The sequence below is a fragment of the Mastomys coucha genome, unplaced genomic scaffold (genome assembly GCF_008632895.1).
Source record: "Mastomys coucha isolate ucsf_1 unplaced genomic scaffold, UCSF_Mcou_1 pScaffold12, whole genome shotgun sequence".
Classification (NCBI taxonomy): Eukaryota; Metazoa; Chordata; class Mammalia; order Rodentia; family Muridae; genus Mastomys; species Mastomys coucha.
Window position 1 is genome coordinate 52,540,017 of NW_022196894.1, and position 11,173 is coordinate 52,551,189.

The 11,173-nt window shown below is 38.6% G+C and overlaps 1 pseudogene; it reads left to right on the forward strand.

The window, feature by feature from the left end:
• The first annotated feature begins 3,209 nt into the window (after positions 1 to 3,209).
• Positions 3,210 to 11,173, forward strand: part of LOC116083384 — an 8,874-nt pseudogene continuing 910 nt past the window's right edge.

An 11,173-nucleotide genomic window follows, 5' to 3' on the forward strand; every position in this document is an offset into this window, starting at 1 on the left:
TATATATATATATATATATATATGACACTCAGAATACCTTAAGTATGACCTTGGCTTTGGTCACTACATTCAGCTCAGGATAACTTATTCTCTTTGAAGTAGAGCTGAATTTTACACTGATGATCTTTATAGGCAAGGAAGCAAGCAAGCCTCTTGTATATATGTCAATTCATTTCTACCTTGGTATGGAAAGAGAAAAATATTATTGAGATACGTGTTAAAGATGGTAAAGAAATCATTCAAGAGTAGAAGCACAATGAGGAGTTTTCAGAAGGAAAGAGAACTCAGAATAAGTGCCAAATATACCAAGGGCAACAGAAAAATCAGAACCAAGGAACAAGATGGGTCAATGGACTGAAATTGCTTAATGGAAATACCATTGAGAGATGCTTGTGAGAGCCCCTGCAATAATATTCTTGTTACAAACAACTGTTTACCACAAGCTCTTGTTGATGAAGAGTTTTCCCTAACTTGACTCAGCATTATTATTACTCAAATCTAACCACATGGATGTAGCCAGAAAGAGATATTTTAGGAGCTTGATTTTATTTGGATTTCAAAAACTCCTTTATCAATCTAAGGGTTAAAAAAAGCAAGTCTGGTTATAGAAGATAAAATAAGTAAGTTGTTGCCCAAATGCCTTCCTAGTGACATTCAATCTATGAAGAGAGTGCAAGCCTATTTCAGACATGTTTGGTAGAGATTAGGAGCCTTATAATTGGTAACCAAGATCCCTGGCTGCTGCAAAAGCTGATTCTTTAGAAGTGTGAATTGATTTTGAAAGAACAGGAGCCACTTTAATTGGACACAGGAAACCACTTCTGCAGACCTCTTGACTTCTTACTCATAAGCATTTCCATCACCATGGACACAATTGCATCTTAAAAACTCCATGTCACTTGTGGTTACTGATGTCACCATTCTTATTCTCAGTGTCTAGTTTTACACTGATATGATCTTTCTATAAAATGTAAGGTACATGAGAAGTACTAAATTAACCTGAAAGAATTCTTTTATTCCTTCTCTGTTCTTCAGAGTCCAAGTAAACTGTGGAGAACACTGTAGCAAGGGATCCAGGAATGCCAAACAGAGGCCCTGAATTAAGCTGTATCATTATCATTATGGAGAAGGTACTGCTGATGTCATTTCTTATTCTTTGAATATTTGCAATTGTCTCTGTGTAGGGTGTAGCAGTATGCCTTGGTGCTGGTACAGATATGTGTGCAACCAAGAGGTCAATGTCTGGTGTCTTCCTCAATTACTTCACCTTATTTTTGTGACAAAGCCTCTTACTAAATTTGGATCTCCCAATTCAGCTCAACTGGCCAGCCAGCAAGTTCCAGGAATCCTCCTGTCTCCATCTCACCTACACTGGGACTGCAGGCATGCATTGCCACTCACTCCTGAATTTTCATGTGGGTGTTGAGATTTTGAACGTAGGTCTTCACGCTTGCACAGAGAGTACTTTACTGACAGGCATATCCAGAACTCACCTTCCCTCTAATGATCAAAATTGTATGGGAAACTTGCTTTCAGGTATTTTTTCAAACAAAAGCTGATGAAAAAGGCCTTAGAGGTAATCTATAGACTTTTTCAGATTCTACTAGGTTCTACAAGTCAATGTCTATTCTATGCATCTGTCACTAGCAAATTAGAAAAATAAAGTTGCTAAGTTTGGGTGGTTAAATCATTTTGTTCCAGCTCACTGCTTGATGCAATTATGCCTCTGGAAAAAAAAATTGATCCTGCAAAGAAATATAGTCTGAATGCATCAGTGCTAGGAAGGAGTCCTGTAATTGTCAGCTGCTCTCCTTGGTATTCCCTTCATTCTCTCCTTTCAAAAGCATGCCCCAACTGACTGAGCAAATCAACCAGCATTGATGCCATAGGCTTAAATACCCCTAAGCACATCCCTGAAGTGCTTGGAGGACTACTCAGGCAAAGTAATGAGAGAAGACTTCATTAACACTTATAAGTACTGTAGACAGAGGTGAAGCAGGGGTATTGGGTTAGGAAACAGAAATCTAAAACTACTACTTCAGCTAAGCATCCTCAAACCATTTAGAGAGAAAACAATTACACTGTCTCAAAGTGACTGGAATTCTTTTTCTTGTAATCTTGGCTAAATGCTTGACAACTTCAATATCATTTCACTCCTGGATAGATCACTCTTCTGAAGATGAATGCTGGGCTCAGGTGCACTCCTAACATTTTGTGAATCCTTCACCTAATTAATGGGAGGTGAGTCTCTTAACCTGCTACCCAGGCCCTTCAGCAGGTTATTAGCACTGCTGCTCTGATGGATCTTTTTAAGTGCTCCTCTTGGGAAAGATATTTGAAAGTCACATTTGAATAAGGATCCAACAATTACTGAACATTAATTTCCTCTAGTTACTAATGCTATTTCTGTTGAAGGTTATGGAGGCAATTTTAATGGGAGAAATACACCAGCATTTAGTTACTTTTGATTCACTACATATAGCAGGAGAATTTTGTCACTTTTTGCAACTTCTCTAATGATAATAATTAATTTTCATTCACAGTTGAATTGTAGAGAATAAAATAAAGGTTAAAGAACCAGACATAACTTATGGGAACTTATTCTATCTCCATCCTAAATACAACTCTTAATGAAGAAACGTCTCAATAGCACATGTACATGATTTGTAGTGACTATCATGTTGAAGAAAGGTTTTCCTCTTCCCCATCTAAATCTTTGATCTATACTCAAGAGCAAAGCCAAAGGTCGTTTTCTCACAGAGAATATTAAAGCCAAAGAAACCTAAACAAAAATAACATGGTCAAACCAACTCCAGTTCTTTGTGAAGCCAGAAAATTCTAAGAAACTTACTTGCTAGCAGCCAAATCAGAAATTATGTCTTACAACCTAGTATAATGTCACTGAAGGCTAATATATTAAGTTAAAACCTCTCTCTCTCTCTCTCTCTCTTTCTCTCTCTCTCTCTCTCTCTCTCTCTCTCTCTCGTGTGTGTGTGTGTGTGTGTGTGTGTGTGTGTGTGTAGATGCTTTTTCTGACCTACTTAAGGCCAATTTTATATGGAGTTGGGATTACCTTTATAATGTCTAATCTATGTTTTAAAAACATCCGTATGAAAGAAAGTTAAAGAGAAAATGAACTTTAAAAGGAAGTGAGTTTGAGTCCTCCAGGGTGAGGCCTACGAGGTGGCTGCCATCTGTTTTGCGGCATCATGGCTGCCCTCCGGCCTCTGGTGAAGTCCAAGATCGTCAAAAAGAGGACCAAGAAGATCAAGAAGATCATCAGGCACCAGTCAGACCAATACGTGAAAATTAAGCGAAACTGGTTGAAACTCAAGAGGCATTGACAACAATGTGTGGAGAAGATTCGAGGGCCAGATCCTGATGCCCAACATTGCTTATGGGAGCAACACGAAAACCAAGCCCATGCTGCCTAGCGGCTTCCGGAAGTTCCTGGTCCACAATGTCAAGGAGCTGGAAGCGCTGCTGCAGTGCAACGAATCTTACTGTGCTGAGATTGCTCACAATGTGTCCTCTAAGAACCGAAAAGCCATCGTAGAAGGAGCAGCACAGCTGGCCATCAGAATCACCAATCCCAAGGCCAGGCTATGCAGTGAAGAAAATGAAAGATGGCTTGTGTGCATGTTTTGTGTTTAAATCAAAATCAGAAAAACTTTAAAAAAAAAAAAAAAAAGGAAGTGAGTTTTAAACATTCTTAAAGTTCAAAGAATTTTAACACTTTTTCCTCAGAAGGAACCAAAATAACAAGAGGGGGGAAGAAGGAGAGAGAGGGAGAGAGAAAGGGAGAGATAGAGAGAAAGTTTGAAGTAATTCAGAATGTAACTTCACAATATTTTTTTCTGCTGTCAGGAAGGAAGGAGACCAATGAAAGAAGAAATGAGAATATGGGTAAATGAAACAGGAAATGAAGACTCTCAGAATGGCAAATAGTTCATTTATTAAAGAGGCAAAGAGGAATATAATTCACATATTAAATGAACACAAAGTATCTGTCACCAAACATTGATTTTACATTTAAGCTTCAGCAGGGACTTTGGTCACCAAGGAAAAGTAGTTAAATGAAGCCAGCAATGCAAAACCACAGACACAACGGAGATGAGTATAGAATTTTCTTTAAGGGAAAAGAAGCAGATGGTAGAAGTCACAGTTTTTTAAATAAAAGCCTGTTTCATCCTTTTACAAATACATGTAAGCCATGTTACACAAAGTTCACACGTGTCCAGAGCAAGCACATGGGTCTGTGTAAGCAACAGTGGAAATTAAAGTGAGAGGAATCAAGTCAGTGGAGGCACAGTGAGTCTCTTAAGATGCACATATGCACTAGTTAAGGGATTTGAAAAACGGTAGGGCCTGGGCTCCATGTACTCCCACTCCTCAGTTCAGAGATTATCATAGCCTGGTCTGCAGTCAGTTGAACATCACCAGTACGGCCAGCATGTCTTCTCTTAGCATTAACAGGGAGCAACAATACCTGTCTTAAAAATGTAATATCCCTCCTTACACTTAAACTACCATAGGGCTGTTTGCAGTAAATCTTCTAAGCCCTTAGAGCATTTTGTAATTTTACATAGTGCTTAAAGAAAAATCCCACATCTTCGTCTAAAAAACATGTATATCTCTTTGACATATACCTATTGAATAAAGTGGAAATTGATGTGCTAGATTTTTCATTGACTATCAGTAAATAGCCTACAGAAAACCATACATAATTAATTAAAACAAGTAAAATATAAAGTTTACCAGACTTATCAATCTTGATTTTTTCTTTTTTTTATTGGATATTTTCTTTATATGCATTTCAAATATTATCCCCTTTCCCGGTTTCCCCCCGGAAAACCCCTATCCCACCCCTCCCCCTGCTTCTATGAGGGTGTTCCCCCACCCACCCACTCCAGCTTCCCTGCCTTCCTTCATAGGACCAAGGGTCTCTTCTCCCATTAACGCCTGAGAAGGCCATCTTCTACTTCATATGCAGCTGGAGCAATGTGTCCCTGCATGTGTACTCCCTGGCTGGTAGTTTAGTCCCTGGGAGCTCTGAGGGGTCTGGTTGATATTGTTGTTCTTCCTATGGGGTTGTAAACCCCTTCAGCTCCTTCAGTTTTTTCTCTAACTTTTCCATTGGGAACCTAGTGCTCAGTCCAATGGTTAGCTTTGAGCATTCGCCTCTGTATTTATCAGGCTCTGGCAGAGTCTCTCAGGATACAAATATATCAGGTTTCTTTCAGCAAGCACTTTGTGGTGTCCACAATAGTGTCTGGGTTTGGTGACTATATGGGATGGATCCCCAGGTAGGGCACTCTCTGGATGGCATTTCCTTCAGTCTCTGTTTCACACCTTGTCTCCATATTTCCTCCCTTGAGTATTTTGTTACCCCTTCTAAGAAGGACTGAAGCATCCACACTTCCTTCTTCTTTGGCTTCATATGGTCTTCAAACTGAATCTTGGGTATTCCAAGCTTTTGAGATAATATGCACTTATCAGTGAGTTAGCATACCATGTGTGTTCTTTTGTGATTGGGTTACCTCACTCAGGATATTTTCTAGTTCCATCCATTTGCTGAAGAATTTCTTGAATTCATTGTTTTCAATAGCTGAGTAGTACTTCATTGGACAAATGTACCACATTTTATGTATCCATTGCTCTGTTGAAGGATATCTGGGTTCTTTCCAGCTTCTGGCTATTATAAAGAAGGTTGCTACAAACATAATGGAGCATGTGTCCTTATTACATGTTGGAGCATCTTGTGGGTAGCTGCCCAGGAGTGTTATTGCTGGGTCCTTCAATAATACTATGTCCAGTTGCCCGAGGAACTGCCAAACTGATTTCCAGAGTGGTTGTACCAGCATGCAATCTCACCAACAATGGAGGAGTGTTCTTTCTCCACAACCTCTCCAGCATCTGCTGTCACCTGAGTTTTTAATCTTAGCCATGCTGACTGGTGTGAGGTGGAATCTCAGGGTTATTTTGATTTGCATTTCCCTGATGACTAAGGATGTTGAACATTTCTTTAAGTGCTTCTCAGCCATTCAGTGTTCATCAATTGAGAATTCTTTGTTTAGCTCTGTACCCCATTTTTTAATAGGGTTATTTGGTTCTCTGGAGTCTAACATCTTGAGTTCTTTGTATATATTGGATATTAGCCCTCTATCAGATATAGGATTGGTAAAGATCTTTTCCCAATTTGTTGGTTGCTGTTTGTCCTATTGACAGTGTCCTTTGCCTTACAGAAACTTTGAAATTTTATGAGGCCCCATTTGTCGATTCTTGATCTTAGAGAAGAAGCCATTGGTGTTCTGTTCAGGAAATTTTTCTCTGTGCCCATGCGTTCGAGGCTCTTCTCACTTTCTGTTCTATTAGTTTCAGTGTATCTGGAATGGATTGATTTACATTCTTCTACATGCTGGCCACCAGTTTAACCATCACCATTTGTTGAAAATGCGGTCTTTTTCCCAATGGATGCTTTTAGCTTCCTTGTCAAAGAGCAAGGGACCATAGGTATGTGGGTTCATTTTTGCATCTTCATTTGTAATCCATTGATCTACCTGCCTGTCACTATACCAGTACCATGCAGTTTTTATCACAATTGCTCTGTGGTAAAGCTTTAGGTCTGAGATGGTGATTCCCCGAGAACCCGAGAAGTTCATTTATTGTTGAGAATAGTTTTAGCTATCCTGGGTTTTATGTTATTCCAAATGTATTTGAGAATTGCTCTTTCTAACTATATGAAAAATTGAGTTTGAACTTTGATGAGGATTGCATTGAATCTGTAGATTGTTATAGTCAGGATGGCCATCTTTACTGTATTAATCCTGCCAATCCATGAGCATGGAAGATCTTTCCATCTTCTGAGATCTTCTTCAATTTCTTTCTTCAGAAACTTGAACTTCTTGTCATACAGATCTTTCACTTGTTTGGTTAGAGTCACACCAAGGTATTTTACATTATTTGTGACTATTGTGAAGAGTGTCTTTCCCCTAATTTCTTTCTCACCATTTTTATCCTTTGGGTAGAGGAAGGCTACAGATTTGTTTGAGTAAATTTTCTATTCAGACACTGCTGAGTTGTTTATTAGCTGTAGGAGTTCTCTGGTGGAATTTTTGGGGCCACTTAAGTATACTATCATATCATCTGCAATTAGTGATATTTTGACTTCTTCCTTTCTAATTATATCCCTTTGACCTCCTTTTGCTGTCTAATTGCTCTGACTAGGCCATTGAGTACTATACTGAATAGGTAGGGAGAGAGTGGACAGCCTTGTCTAGTTCCTGATTTTAGTAGGATTGCTTCGAATTTCTCTCCATTTAGTTTGATGTTGGCTACTGGTTTGCTGTACATTGCTTTTACAATGTTTAGGCCTTGAATTTCTGATCTTTCCAAGAATTTTACCATGAAGGGGTGTTGAATTTTGTCAAATGATTTCTCAGAATCTAATGAGATGGTAATGTGTTTTTTTTCTTTGAGTTCATTTATATAGTAGATTATGTTGATGGGTTTCTGTCTATTTAACCATCCCTTCAACTCTGTAATGAAGCCTACTGATCATGATGGATGATTGTTTTAATGTGTCCTGGGATTCAATTTGTGCGAATTTTATTGAATATTTTTACATCAATATTCATAAAGGATATTGTTCAAAGTTCTCTTTGTTTCCTTGTTGGGTCTTTGTGTGGTTTAGGTATGAGCATAATTGTGGCTTCATAGAACAAATTAGATAGTGTTCTTTCTGTTTCTATTTTGTGAATTAGTTTGCAGAGTATTGGCATTAGGTCTTCTTTGAAGGTCTGATAGAATTCTGCACTAAAACTATCTAGTCCTGGGCTTTTTATTTATTTACTTGTATTTTTGGTTGGGAGACTTTTAATGACTGCTGCTATTTCTTTAGGGGTTATGGAACTGTTTAGATGGTTTATCTGATCCTGATTTAAGTTTCTGTAGAAAATTGTCCATTTCATTCAGATTTTTTGTTTTTGTTGAGTATAGGTTTTTGTAGTAGGAGCTGATGATTTTTTTTAATTTTCTTGGTTTCTGTTGTTATGCCCCCTTTTTCATTTCTAATTTTGTTAATTAGGATACTGTCTCTGTGCTCTCTGGTTAGTCTGGCTAAGGGTTTATCTATCTTGTTGATTTCTCAAAGAACCAGCTCCTGGTTTTCTTGATTCTTTGCATAGTTCTTTTTGTTTCTACTTGGTTGATTTCAGCCCTGAGTTTGATAATTCCTGCCATCTACTCTTGGGAATATTTGCTTCTTTTTGTTCTAGAGCTTTCAGGTATGCTGTCAAGCTGCTAGCCTATGCTCTCTCCAGTTTCTTTTTGGAGGCACTCAGAGCTATGAGTTTTCCTATTAGTACTGCTTTCATTGTGTCTCATAAATTTCGATATGTTGTACCTTCATTTTCATTAAATTCTAAAACATCTTTAATTTCTTTCCTCATTTCTTCCTTGACCAGGTTATCATTGAGTTGAGCATTGTTCAGTTTCCATGTATATATGTGCTTTCCATTATTTTTGTTGTTATTGAAGACGAGTCCTAGTCTGCAGTGATCTCATAGGATGCATGGGATTATTTCAATCTTCTTGTATCTGTTGAGGCCTGTTTTGTGACAGATTATAAGATCAGTTTTGGAGAAGGTACCATGAGGTGCTGAGAAGAATATTCTTTTGTTTTAGGATGAAATGTTCTATAGATATCTGTTAAATCCATTTGGTTCATAACTTCTGTTAGTTTTACTGTGTCTCTGTTTAGTTTGTGTTTTAATGATCTGTGCCTTTGTGTTCTCTTAGAGTCTGTATTAGATCTGCCTAGGATCATCTAGCTTTCTTAGTCTCTTGTGAGAAGTCTGATGCAATTCTGATAGGCCTGCCTTTATATGTTACTTGACTTTTTTCCCTTACTGCTTTTAATATTCTTTCTTTGTTTTGTGCATTTGGTGTTTTGATTATTATGAGACAGGAGGAATTTTTTTCTGGTCCAGTTTATTTGGAGTTCTGCAGGCTTCTTGTATGTTCATAGCATCTCTTACTTTAGGTTAAAAAAATTTTCTTCTATAATTTTGTTGAAGATATTCACTGGCCCTTTAAGTTGGGAATCTTTGCTCTCTTCTATACCTATCATCCTTAGGTTTGGTCTTCTCATTGTGTCCTGGATTTCCTGGCTGCTTTGGATTAGGATTTTTTTTGCATTTTGTGTTTTGTTTGACTGTTGTGCCATTGTTTTCTATAGTATCTTCTGCACCTGAGATTCTCTCTTATATCTCTTTCCTATATTTTTTATCTCCAGGGTTGTATCCCTTTGTGATTTCATTATTGTTTCTATATCCATTTTTAGATCCTGGATGGTTTTGTTCAATAACTTTACCTGTTTAGTTAGGTTTCCTGTAATTCTTTAAGGGATTTTTGTGTTTCCTCTTTAAGTCCTTCTACCTGTGTACCTGTGTTCTCCTGTTTTTCTTTAAGGGAGTTATTTATATCCTTCTTAAAGTCATCTGTCATCATCATGAGAAGTGATTTTAATTCAGAATCTTGCTTTTCAGGTGTGATGGGGTATCCAGGACTTGCTATGGTAGGAGAACTGGGTTCTTATGATGCCAATTAGCTTTGGTTTCTGTTGCATATGTTCTTGTACTTGCCTCCTGCCATCTGGCTATATATAGTGCTACTTGCCCTAGCTGTCTCTGACTGGAGCCTGTCCCTCCTATGATCCTGTTTGTGTCAGAACACTTCAGAGTCCAGCTGTCTCTATGATCTTGTGATTTTGGGATCCTGTGGTCTTGAGATCCTGGGTGTGTCAGAGCTCCTGGGAGTCAAGCTGCATCTGGGATTCTGAAATCTAGTATGACCAAGCTCCTGAGATCCTGTGATCCTGGACATGTTAGAGCACTTGGGAGTCAAGCTTCCTATGGGTGTTGTTGAACTTGGTGTGGAGTTAGCACCCAAGGTCTGCTCAGGGCACTGGCTCAGACTGGAAGGCCAATCTTGATTTTTAAGACAAATATTAAGCACATGCTGGAATTTACTGGAAAGTACTTACAGATGATGTAGCCATTTTAAATATTATTTGAACTACATGTCGATTTGTGTGGGGTAGTACAGTTAGATGTGATGAGGTGGGTGTGGGTAGGTGGGTAGGGGAGCACCCTCATAGAAGCAGGGTAAGGTGTGATGGGAAAGTGGGGTTGCAGAGGGGAAACCGGGAAAGGAGATAGCATTTGAAATGTAAATAAATAAAATATCCAATTTTAAAAAAAAGGATGCTTGTTCAAAGAGCATAAACAGGAAAAGTATAGGCTCTACTGTAACACCAGATAGACAAAAAGTAATAACTTCTTGTAGTTATCAGCATGTTGTGGCTAATTATTCTCAGTGTCAGTCAATTTCTGTGTTATAATAAATACCAGACTTAATCAACTTAAAGAGAAGTTTGGGGTTTTTTTTCTCACAATTTCAGAGAAAGGCTATGACTGTTGACTGGCCTTGTTGTATCAAGTCTGTGGTACCACATGACAGCAGGAACCTGTGAATAAGAGAAAGAGGAGAAACCCAGGTGCCTACTGTCTCTCCCAGAGCATTGCCAGGTGGCCTAAAGACCTTTTTCAAGAGGCTTCAGTGTTGATCAGCTGCTCCAGATGTAACTCTGGATTCTAGCTAATTATTATTGAGGGAGTTTAGGGTAGGACAGTACCTCTGCTCATAATTGACTGGAAAATTCTAAACATAATCAGGATGTATTTCCTTCTAATGTCCTCATTCTCTTTGTGTGCCTTCATATGAAAGTGGAAGAAAGGAGTTCTACCATATGTTAGATGTGACCTTCTTACATCTCAGGGGTTGCTACATGCCCATGGATTCTACTGGCTAGTAGATCTGTAGGGAGTAACACTCAGGGGACATCACTGACACTCCTTTCTCCAAAAGTATGGGAGGGTCAGAACATAAGTAGAAACACTATACTAATCCTCTGGCAAGCCTGACAAATGGGCAGCAAGTTCTTGTGTATTCTCTCTTCAGCAGAGCAGTTTCCACATTCAGGAACTACATTGTCAGTATACCGCCACTTGAAAGTCAGAAGTGGTGGCACATGAGCAGCCATCACTGCAAAAGACACTTGAAGAGAAAACAAGATTAACTGGGTGGCATGAAAATGCTGAAAGCCAGCAGA